Raw genomic sequence first — 10,441 nt, forward strand, 5'->3', positions numbered from 1 at the left:
CGAATTAATACCTACAAATAAATTATGATAGTGTCAGTATACCGTAACCCTGGAAGTTGTGACTTTGGACCCCCTCCTATTGCTCTCTCATTTTTGAAGGGTAAGAAAAAAGACCATACCCACTTATGGGTAAAGGTTTCTTAACTATTTTCATTCACCACGGTTAGTAATCTCCAACTCTATTTTTCTATAGGGTTAATATTATCCCTTGGTTGCCCCCGTCTGTTTTTTCAGTCCTGATGAAGCCTTGCAATCCCCAGGTTCAAATTTCCGTTTGGGCATAAGACGAGTCGAAACGTCGACGCTATTCTCATATAACCTTGGACCAATTATTCAAAACCTTTGTATATAGTGCAAAAAACCTTAGTCATATATGCCTGTGTGTAATAACGCTTTGATTGTAATAAGTTTGAAAAAAGGTTTGGCCAGGTACTCAATACGGTAAATCATATGTCCAATATTGCATGTTAATAATGTGAATAATTTCTGTCCACTACTGTGAATTTTCCTTTCTGTTCACTTGTTTCACACTTCTGATCACGCTTTTTCTTTGCACGCTCTTTTTTGGGGAACCTTCCTGTTTTTATCTTCTTTGAAATGACATATTGTGTATAAAATGAACTACTAACAAAATGAAAAAACAAGTTAAAAATAAAAACTAAAAGTATTTTAATTTAACCGTGGTGTAGGTTTATCTCATGGTACTAAGCAACTTGAGTACTATAGAGCAGACTGGGTGGGATTGCTCTACATATAAAGAATTGATTAAGAATTGATTAAGTTAATCATCACAATCAATAGCTACAACTAAACACCAACAAAACAGAAGTACTCATCATGGGCCCAAACCCCGACGCCTGGAGCGACACCTGGTGGCCCACCGCCCTCGGAAACCCGCCAACCCCCACAGACCACGCACGCAACCTGGGAATTATCCTGGACTCCGAGCTCAAAATGGACCGCTAGATCAATCTGTCTCATCTTCCTGCTTCCACACCCTCTGCCTCCTTCGTAAGACCTTCAAATGGATCCCCTCGAACACCGAAAGACAGTCACTCACGCCCTGGTCACCAGCAGACTCGACTACGGCAACGCACTCTACGCCGGAATAAACAAAAACCTCATCCGCAAGCTACAGAACGTCCAGAACGCCGCCGCAACACTGGTCCTCAACCTGCCAAAACACTGCCACATCTCCCAGCACCTGCGCACACTCCACTGGCTCCCCGTCGAGGCGAGAATCACCTTTAAGATGCTCACCCACGCACACAAGGCCCTCCACGGCACCGGACCAGCATACCTGAACAGCCGGCTCAAATTCCACACACCCCAAAGGACCCTACGATCAGCCCAGCTCTCCTACGCCGAGGTCCCCCGCACCAGAAAGACCAGATCGGGAGGCCGCTCCTTCTCCTTCCTCGCGGTCAAAGCATGGAACACCCTTCCGCTCCACCTCAGACAGACAACATGGCTCCCCATCTTCGCAAGAAACCTCAAAACCTGGCTCTTCGACAGACCCCCTCCTTGATGGAATGGAACCTGCACCCCCCCCACCCCTAGCGCCTTGAGACCCTTAGGGGTGAGTAGTTGCGCTTTCACAAACTCCTGATTGATTGATTGATTGATAGTGGACCGTGCCTGGTGATGTGATTTTGATGTTTTAGGGCGCCATTAAACCAGAGCAGGTGCTCTTGGTAATTTAGTGGGATTTCAACGTCCTCGAAAGGAGTGTATATATCCGGAGGTTCCTCCATTTTGTAATAGTGGATATCTTTTGTCACACCGTGTGCTGCTGGAAAATGTATCCATGAATAGAATACCTCTGTCTGTCGATATTCATGGGCCTCTACAACGAATATGACTGTACCCCCTCGTGATGTCAGTCCATTTTCTATAAGTTTAAGAGTTATAGTTCTCCTTACGTTGACCGGAATGAGTATAGCATTCGGGTCATTTTCTTGGAGACTTGTGTCTTCCTCTATTAGTTGAGCTGTTATTCTAGCTCTTTCCCTTTCGTCGTCACTTTCGGACATTTTTATTGACTGAAAGTTTTTTTTTTTGTTGCAGATCGAGTTCCAAGTAAACAAAGATTAGGTGCACAATATTTTGGAACACTGTATCCTTCAACGTTGACTAAACCAAAAACTAAGACATAGTATTCTCATCCTACTAAGTTCCGGCGGATATTAACCTTTCACCCACTTCAGAAGTCTTTTGGAGTTTTTACGAAAAAAGGGTTCTGTGTGAAAAAGCACGACTGAGTTACTCTAGTGTCTTGCGTTAGATTATCGCCTTACCAAACGTTGGGCGCCATGTAGTGTAGTTCCTATTTTCCCAATAGGCTCTGCGCATTGGAATAACATAAACAGCAGTATAGGCGTAGGACTGAGGTCATCTAGGTCTCTACTGACTATGTTAAACTTAATTTAGGTTTGCCAGCCGGCTCAGAGGTCACTAGAAACTTTCTTGAATGAACAGGGAGGAGTGAACTTCCCTGATTAGACAAGAAGGGATTCAGTTTCTGACAACAGCAAAAACATGACAACTTTGCTCCCTCAGAATAAAGAGTGTATCTCTAGAGTCGTGTGAAAACAATAGGCAGCTATTTCACTCAGTCAACCGTGCATACTTAGTTTCACCAGAGAGCAGAGAAATAGAGAGATGGGCGTTTTCAATAAAAGGTGTTATTTATTGAGCAGTATTCTTTCTCATGCAAGAGAAATGAATTGCCACAATTGCAATACTTATCATAAAGTAAAGTGCATACAGTAAAAGTAGTATTATGAAATAATACTGTAAAAGCATTCATATGGTTTCTTAGCCATATGGTACTTTAAAATGGATAAAATATATACATACATAAAAACATTGACTAGCGTACTCAACTGGTGCTTCTAACGACGCCTACCCCGGTGTACCTGACCTAAGCTTAATACTTGGGAAGGAGTAAGTAAGTAGCAGTTTAAGTTAAGTTGGTTAAGATTGTTTTGCCAAGAATCTGTATCAAGAATCCTCTTAAGGGTTTAGTCAGCTCCGTACCTTGGTAATAGAATGTGGGAGGTCTGGTATATCTTTCTTCAGGACTCGATCCCCCAGCAACCCGCAAGGGTGGCTGGAAACATCAGAGCAGGATTTTCTCGGCTTGAGAAAAAGACAGCGTCTCTCTCAGTGCGTCAAAACGGGAGGGGCGGCTTCCGTGGGTTCTCGCATCAGCTGGGCTCTCGGGCAAGTAGATAGCCGCTCTGCTCCAAACCACCGTGTGTTTGCTTAAGGCAACTGTTGATATATTTATCCCTGAAAGGTGCAGAGTTTGACGTAAGGTTGGACATAAGACGTCACTAGGAACTAACAGTTCTTTCTAAACTCCAGGAGTTCTTGTTCAAATCCAAATAAAAGCAGGGGGGATTTCCCAGGCTGCTGGAGGCTTGGTTTGTTTAAAGAACGCGTTGTGCTTTCTAGAAGTCGATGGGAGTAGCCGTGCTGTGCTTTGGACTGCATGGGCTATTACTGAATATGCATATGATTCTTATGCCTGATATTATTGATTCTAACCACATAAGGGCATGAATCAGGAATATCGAATTAGGGTCCTAGATAGAAACACAACAACTTGGCCATGCCGTTGGCCTGAAGGAGGGAGCCCCGGACCCCCGGGGGAGGACTGCCCGGGACCCGTGGACCCCATCCCGGGTACTTGGCCATGCCGTTGGCCTGGAGTAGGGAGCCCTGGACGCCCGGGGGAGGCCTGCCCGGGACCCGTGGAGCCCGTCCCGGGTACTTGGCCATGCTGTTGGCCTGGAGGAGGGAGCCCCGGACGCCCGGGGGAGAACTGCCCGCGACCCGTGGAGCCCGTCCTGGGCACTTGGCCATGCCGTTGGCCTGGAGGAGGGAGCGCCGGCCGCCTGGGGGAGGACTGCCCGGGACCCGTGGAGCCCGTCCTGGGCACTTTGACATGTCGTTGGCCTGGAGAAGGGAGCCCCGTACGCCTAGGGAGGTGTTGCTCAGGCATAGCCTATCTGGTCCCCGGGCAGAGAACACCCAGCCCGGGAGGAGTGTCCGGGCATACCCTGTCCCTAGTAATCCGGAGGAAGGCTACCCCTCTTTCTTGGAATCCGTGCGCACCGAGTGACGGAGGGGACCCAAGCCACGGAGGCGCCCGACCTCCTGGAGCCCTCGCTGGGATCGGGGAGGCAAATGGCACCTCATCGGGACTTCCAGGGAAGACCGGCCATCTGGTCGCCACATTGGAAAGCGTTGCGTCCCACCAGATGGCCGAGGGGAAAGGTGCGACCAGATGGCCGGGACCGAAAGGACTCCCAGCTGCTCACCCGAGCCTTCACGGGAGGGCTCCCACCTGCCCTTGTGGGGCTCTGGGGCTGTAGGGCTCTGGGGCTGCAGGGCTCCGGGGCCGCAGGGCTCCGGGTCTGCAGGGCTCCGGGGTGTAGGGCTTGGGGGCTCCGGGGCTGCAGGGCTCGGGGTCTGTAGGGCTCAGGGGGGTGGCTACAGGGCTCTGGGTATGTAGGGCTCGGGGGCTGCAGGGCTCGGGGTCTGCAGGGCTCTGGGGCTGTAGGGCTCCGGGGCTGCAGGGCTCCGGGTATGCAGGGCTCGGGGGCTGCAGGGCTCGGGGGCTGCAGGGCTTGGGGGCTGCAGGGCTCCGGTGCTGCAGGGCTCGCGGGCTCCGGGGCTGCAGGGCTCCGGGTATGCAGGGCTCCCGAGGGGCTGCAGGGCTCTGGAGGGGCTGTAGGGCTCCGGAAGGGGCTGCAGGGCTCAGGGGCTGCAGGGCTCCGGGTCTGCAGGGCTCCCATTCTGCAGGGCTCGGGAGGGGCTGCAAGGCTTGGGGCGGCAGGGCTACGGGTCTGCAGGGCTTTGGAGGGCCTGCAGGGCACCTGGGCTCGGGGGCTGCAGGGCTCTGGGTCTGCAGGGCTCTGGGTCTGCAGGGCTCCGGGGCTGCAGGGCTCCAGGGCTGCCTGGCTCCGGGCCTGCAGGGCTCGGGGGCTGCAGGGCTCGCGGGCTCCAGGGCTCTGGGGCTTCAGGGCTCTGGGGCTCCAGGGCTCAGGAGCTGCATTGGCTCTGGGGATGCATGGTTCCGGGGCTGCAGGGCTCGGGGCTCCGGGGCTCCAGGGCTGCAGGGCTCGGTGCTGCAGGGTTCCGGGGCTGCAGGTCTCCATGACTGCAGGGCTCCGGGGCTGCAGGGCTCCGGGGCTGCAGGGCTCGGGGGCAGCAGGGCTCCGGGGCTCCAGGGCTCATTGACTTCAGGGCTGCAGGGCTCTGGGGCTCCAGGTCTGCGGGGCTGCAGGGCTCGGGGCTCTAGGACTCCGGGGCTATAGAACTTTGGGGAAGGACAAAATTTGAAGTTAGTCCGGCCGCCACCCTGCAGGGCCATCTGGTCACCCAGCCCACAGGGCCATCTGGTCACCCTGCCCGCATGGCCATCTGGTTGCCTGGCCCGCAGGGCCATATGATTGCACAACAAGGTGACCAGATGGCCCGGGACGACCCAGTGCCTGGGGGGATGCTGTACCCAGTTGCCCTTGCAGTCCGGCGAGGGTGGCCGGGCGCACCGAGGCATCCGCTCTGGAGGCTCCTTCCTCCGGGTGGCTGCTGCTCACCTCCCCGCCCGACTTGCCCATTAGCAGCGGGAAGGGGAGGCCCGACCTAGGCCTAGGCCTTCTGGTCACCCTGCTGACCCGCGAGGGATGGTGGCCCCCATCCCCGCACCCCGGTGGGGCAAGGACAGGAGGGGGAGGCCCCCGTACTGGAGGGCACGTGGTGGAGGCAGCCTCCCACGAGCCCACGTTACCTCCTCGGCACCCTTCCCGCCGGCCCGGCAGCAGAGGGACCCACCCCTGGGTGTGGTGGAGGGAGGCATTGGCAGGCTCCCCAGGAGGACAGACAAAAGCTTGGCTCAAAGGAAGACTTTCAATAGATTGCAGCGAGGTAGCTGCTCTGCTACTTACGAAACCCTGACCCAGAATAAGGTCGTCTACGAATGATTTAGCACCGGGTGCCCTACGAACATGCAGTGCACTAAGGGCGATGGAGGTGGTCCCCTTCCGTCCGCACTCCAGTCCCCAAGCGAGCGGCTCTACGCACCGGCCCCCCCCCGAGAGAGCCCGGCTATCCCTGGCTAACCGAGGCTCCACAGCACTGCAGTATCGTTACGGTTTAGGGGGATTCTGACTTAGAGGCGTTCAGTCATAATCCCACAGATGGTAGCTTCACCCCATTGGCTTCTCAGCCAAGCACATACACCAAATGTCTGAACCTGTGGTTCCTCTCGTACTGAGTAGGATTACTATTGCAACAACACATCATCAGTAGGGCAAAACTAACCTGTCACAAGACTGTCTAAACCCAGCTCAGGTTCCCTATTAGTGGGTGAACAATCCAACGCTTAGTGAAATCTGCTTCACCAAGGCCCCGCTTTCACGGTCTGTATTCATACTGAAAATCGAGATCAAGCGATCTTTTGCCCTTCTGCTCCGCGGGAGCAGGGGCCTGGCGTACCCCGCAGCACGCGCCCTCTTTCCCCGGATCGCATCTGGAAGGGCTTCTCCCTCGCCGTGCTGTGCTTTGGCCTGCATGGGCTATTACTGAATATGCATATGATTCTTATGCCTGATATTATTGATTCTAACCACATAAGGGCATGAATCGGGAATATCGAATTAGGGTCCTAGATAGAAACACAACAACTTGGCCATGCCGTTGGCCTGGAGGAGGGAGCCCCGGACCCCCGGGGGAGGACTGCCCGGGACCCGTGGACCCCATCCCGGGTACTTGGCCATGCCGTTGGCCTGGAGTAGGGAGCCCCGGACGCCCGGGGGAGGCCTGCCCGGGACCCGTGGAGCCCGTCCCGGGTACTTGGCCATGCCGTTGGCCTGGAGGAGGGAGCCCCTGACCCCCGGGGGAGGCCTGCCCGGGACCCGTGGAGCCCGTCCCGGGTACTTGGCCATGCTGTTGGCCTGGAGGAGGGAGCCCCGGACGCCTGGGGGAGGATTACTATTGCAACAACACATCATCAGTAGGGCAAAACTAACCTGTCACAAGACTGTCTAAACCCAGCTCAGGTTCCCTATTAGTGGGTGAACAATCCAACGCTTAGTGAAATCTGCTTCACCAAGGCCCCGCTTTCACGGTCTGTATTCATACTGAAAATCGAGATCAAGCGATCTTTTGCCCTTCTGCTCCGCGGGAGCAGGGGCCTGGCGTACCCCGCAGCACGCGCCCTCTTTCCCCGGATCGCATCTGGAAGGGCTTCTCCCTCGCCGTGCTGTGCTTTGGACTGCATGGGCTATTACTGAATATGCATATGATTCTTATGCCTGATATTATTGATTCTAACCACATAAGGGCATGAATCGGGAATATCAAATTAGGGTCCTAGATAGAAACACAACAACTTGGCCATGCCGTTGGCCTGGAGGAGGGAGCCCCGGACCCCCGGGGGAGGACTGCCCGGGACCCGTGGACCCCATCCCGGGTACTTGGCCATGCCGTTGGCCTGGAGTAGGGAGCCCCGGACGCCCGGGGGAGGCCTGCCCGGGACCCGTGGAGCCCGTCCCGGGTACTTGGCCATGCCGTTGGCCTGGAGGAGGGAGCCCCTGACCCCCGGGGGAGGCCTGCCCGGGACCCGTGGAGCCCGTCCCGGGTACTTGGCCATGCTGTTGGCCTGGAGGAGGGAGCCCCGGACGCCTGGGGGAGGATTACTATTGCAACAACACATCATCAGTAGGGCAAAACTAACCAGTCACAAGACTGTCTAAACCCAGCTCAGGTTCCCTATTAGTGGGTGAACAATCCAACGCTTAGTGAAATCTGCTTCACCAAGGCCCCGCTTTCACGGTCTGTATTCATACTGAAAATCGAGATCAAGCGATCTTTTGCCCTTCTGCTCCGCGGGAGCAGGGGCCTGGCGTACCCCGCAGCACGCGCCCTCTTTCCCCGGATCGCATCTGGAAGGGCTTCTCCCTCGCCGTGCTGTGCTTTGGACTGCATGGGCTATTACTGAATATGCATATGATTCTTATGCCTGATATTATTGATTCTAACCACATAAGGGCATGAATCGGGAATATCAAATTAGGGTCCTAGATAGAAACACAACAACTTGGCCATGCCGTTGGCCTGAAGGAGGGAGCCCCGGACCCCCGGGGGAGGACTGCCCGGGACCCGTGGACCCCATCCCGGGTACTTGGCCATGCCGTTGGCCTGGAGTAGGGAGCCCCCGACGCCCGGGGGAGGCCTGCCCGGGACCCGTGGAGCCCGTCCCGGGTACTTGGCCATGCCGTTGGCCTGGAGGAGGGAGCCCCTGACCCCCGGGGGAGGCCTGCCCGGGACCCGTGGAGCCCGTCCCGGGTACTTGGCCATGCTGTTGGCCTGGAGGAGGGAGCCCCGGACGCCTGGGGGAGGACTGCCCGGGACCCGTGGAGCCCGTCCTGGGCACTTTGACATGCCGTTGGCCTGGAGAAGGGAGCCCCGTACGCCTAGGGAGGTGTTGCTCAGGCATAGCCTATCTGGTCCCCGGGCAGAGAACCACCAGCCCGGGAGGAGTGTCCGGGCATACCCTGTCCCTAGTAATCCGGAGGAAGGCTACCCCTCTTTCTTGGAATCCGTGCGCACCTAGTGACGGAGGGGACCCAAGCCGCGGAGGCGCCCGACCTCCTGGAGCCCTCGCTGGGATCGGGGAGGCAAATGGCACCTCGTCGGGACTTCCAGGGAAGACCGGCCATCCAGTGGTCGCCACATTGGAAAGCGTTGCGTCCCACCAGATGGCCGAGGGGAAAGGTGCGACCAGATGGCCGGGACCGAAAGGACTCCCAGCTGCTCACCCGAGCCTTCACGGGAGGGCTCCCACCTGCCCTTCTGGGGCTCTGGGGCTGTAGGGCTCTGGGGCTGCAGGGCTCCAGGGCCGCAGGGCTCCGGGTCTGCAGGGCTCTGGGGTGTAGGGCTCGGGGGCTCCGGGGCTGCAGGGCTCCGGGGCTGCAGGGCTCGGGGTCTGTAGGGCTCAGGGGGGTGGCTGCAGGGCTCCGGGTATGTAGGGCTCGGGGGCTGCAGGGCTCGGGGTCTGCAGGGCTCTGGGGCTGTAGGGCTCCGGGGCTGCAGGGCTCCGGGTATGCAGGGCTCTGGGTCTGCAGGGCTCTGGGTCTGCAGGGCTCTGGGTCTGCAGGGCTCCGGGGCTGCAGGGCTCGCGAGCTCCGGGGCAGCAGGGCTCCGGGTATGCAGGGCTCCGGAGGGGCTGCAGGGCTACGGAGGGGCTGCAGGGCTCTGGAAGGAGCTGCAGGGCTCCGGGTCTGCAGGGCTCCCGGTCTGCAGGGCTCCAGAGGGGCTGCAAGGCTTGGGGGCGGCAGGGCTCCGGGTCTGCAGGGCTTCGGAGATGCTGCAGGGCTCTGGGGCTGCAGGGCTCTGGGTCTGCAGGGCTCCAGAGGGCCTGCAGGGCACCTGGGCTCGGGGGCTGCAGGGCTCTGGGTCTGCCGGGCTCTGGGTCTGCAGGGCTCCGGGGCTGCAGGGCTCCAGGGCTGCATGGCTCCAGGCTCGCAGGGCTCGGGGGCTGCAGGGCTCGCGGGCTCCAGGGCTCTGGGGCTTCAGGGCTCTGGGGCTGCAGGGCTCAGGAGCTGCATTGGCTCCGGGGATGCATGGTTCCGGGGCTGCAGGGCTCGAGGCTCCGGGGCTCCAGGGCTGCAGGGCTCGGTGCTGCGAGGTTCCGGGGCTGCAGGTCTCCATGACTGCAGAGCTCCGGGGCTGCAGGGCTCCGGGGCTGCAGGGCTCGGGGGCTGCAGGGCTCCGGGGCTCCAGGGCTCCGTGGCTTCAGGGCTGCAGGCCTCAGGGGCTGCAGGGCTCTGGGGCTCCAGGTCTGCGGGGCTGCAGGGCTCGGGGCTCCAGGGCTCCGGGGCTATAGAACTTTGGGGAAGGACAAAATTTGAAGTTAGCCCGGCCGCCAGCCTGCAGGGCCATCTGGTCACCCCGCCCACAGGGCCATCTGGTCACCCTGCCCGCATGGCCATCTGGTCGCCTGGCCCGCAGGGCCATCTGATTGCGCAGCCAGGTGACCAGATGGCCCGGGACGACCCAGTGCCTGGGGGGATGCTGTACCCAGTTGCCCTTGCAGTCAAGTGAGGGTGGCCGGGCGCACCGAGGCAGCCGCTCTGGAGGCTCCTTCCGCCGGGTGGCTGCTGCTCACCTCCCTGCCCGACTTGCCATTAGCAGCGGGAAGGGGAGGCCCGGCCTAGGCCTAGGCCTTCTGGTCACCCTGCTGACCCGCGAGGGATGGTGACCCCCATCCCCGCACCCCGGTGGGGCAAGGACAGGAAGGGGAGGCCCCCGTGCCGGAGGGCACGTGGTGGAGGCAGCCTCCCACGAGCCCACGTTACCCCCTCGGCGCCCTTCCCGCCGGCCCGGCAGCAGAGGGACCCACCCCTGGGTGTGGTGGAGGGAGGCATCC

This window comes from Lissotriton vulgaris, chromosome 5 (genome assembly GCF_964263255.1).
Source record: "Lissotriton vulgaris chromosome 5, aLisVul1.2, whole genome shotgun sequence".
In the NCBI taxonomy this organism is placed as follows: domain Eukaryota; kingdom Metazoa; phylum Chordata; class Amphibia; order Caudata; family Salamandridae; genus Lissotriton; species Lissotriton vulgaris.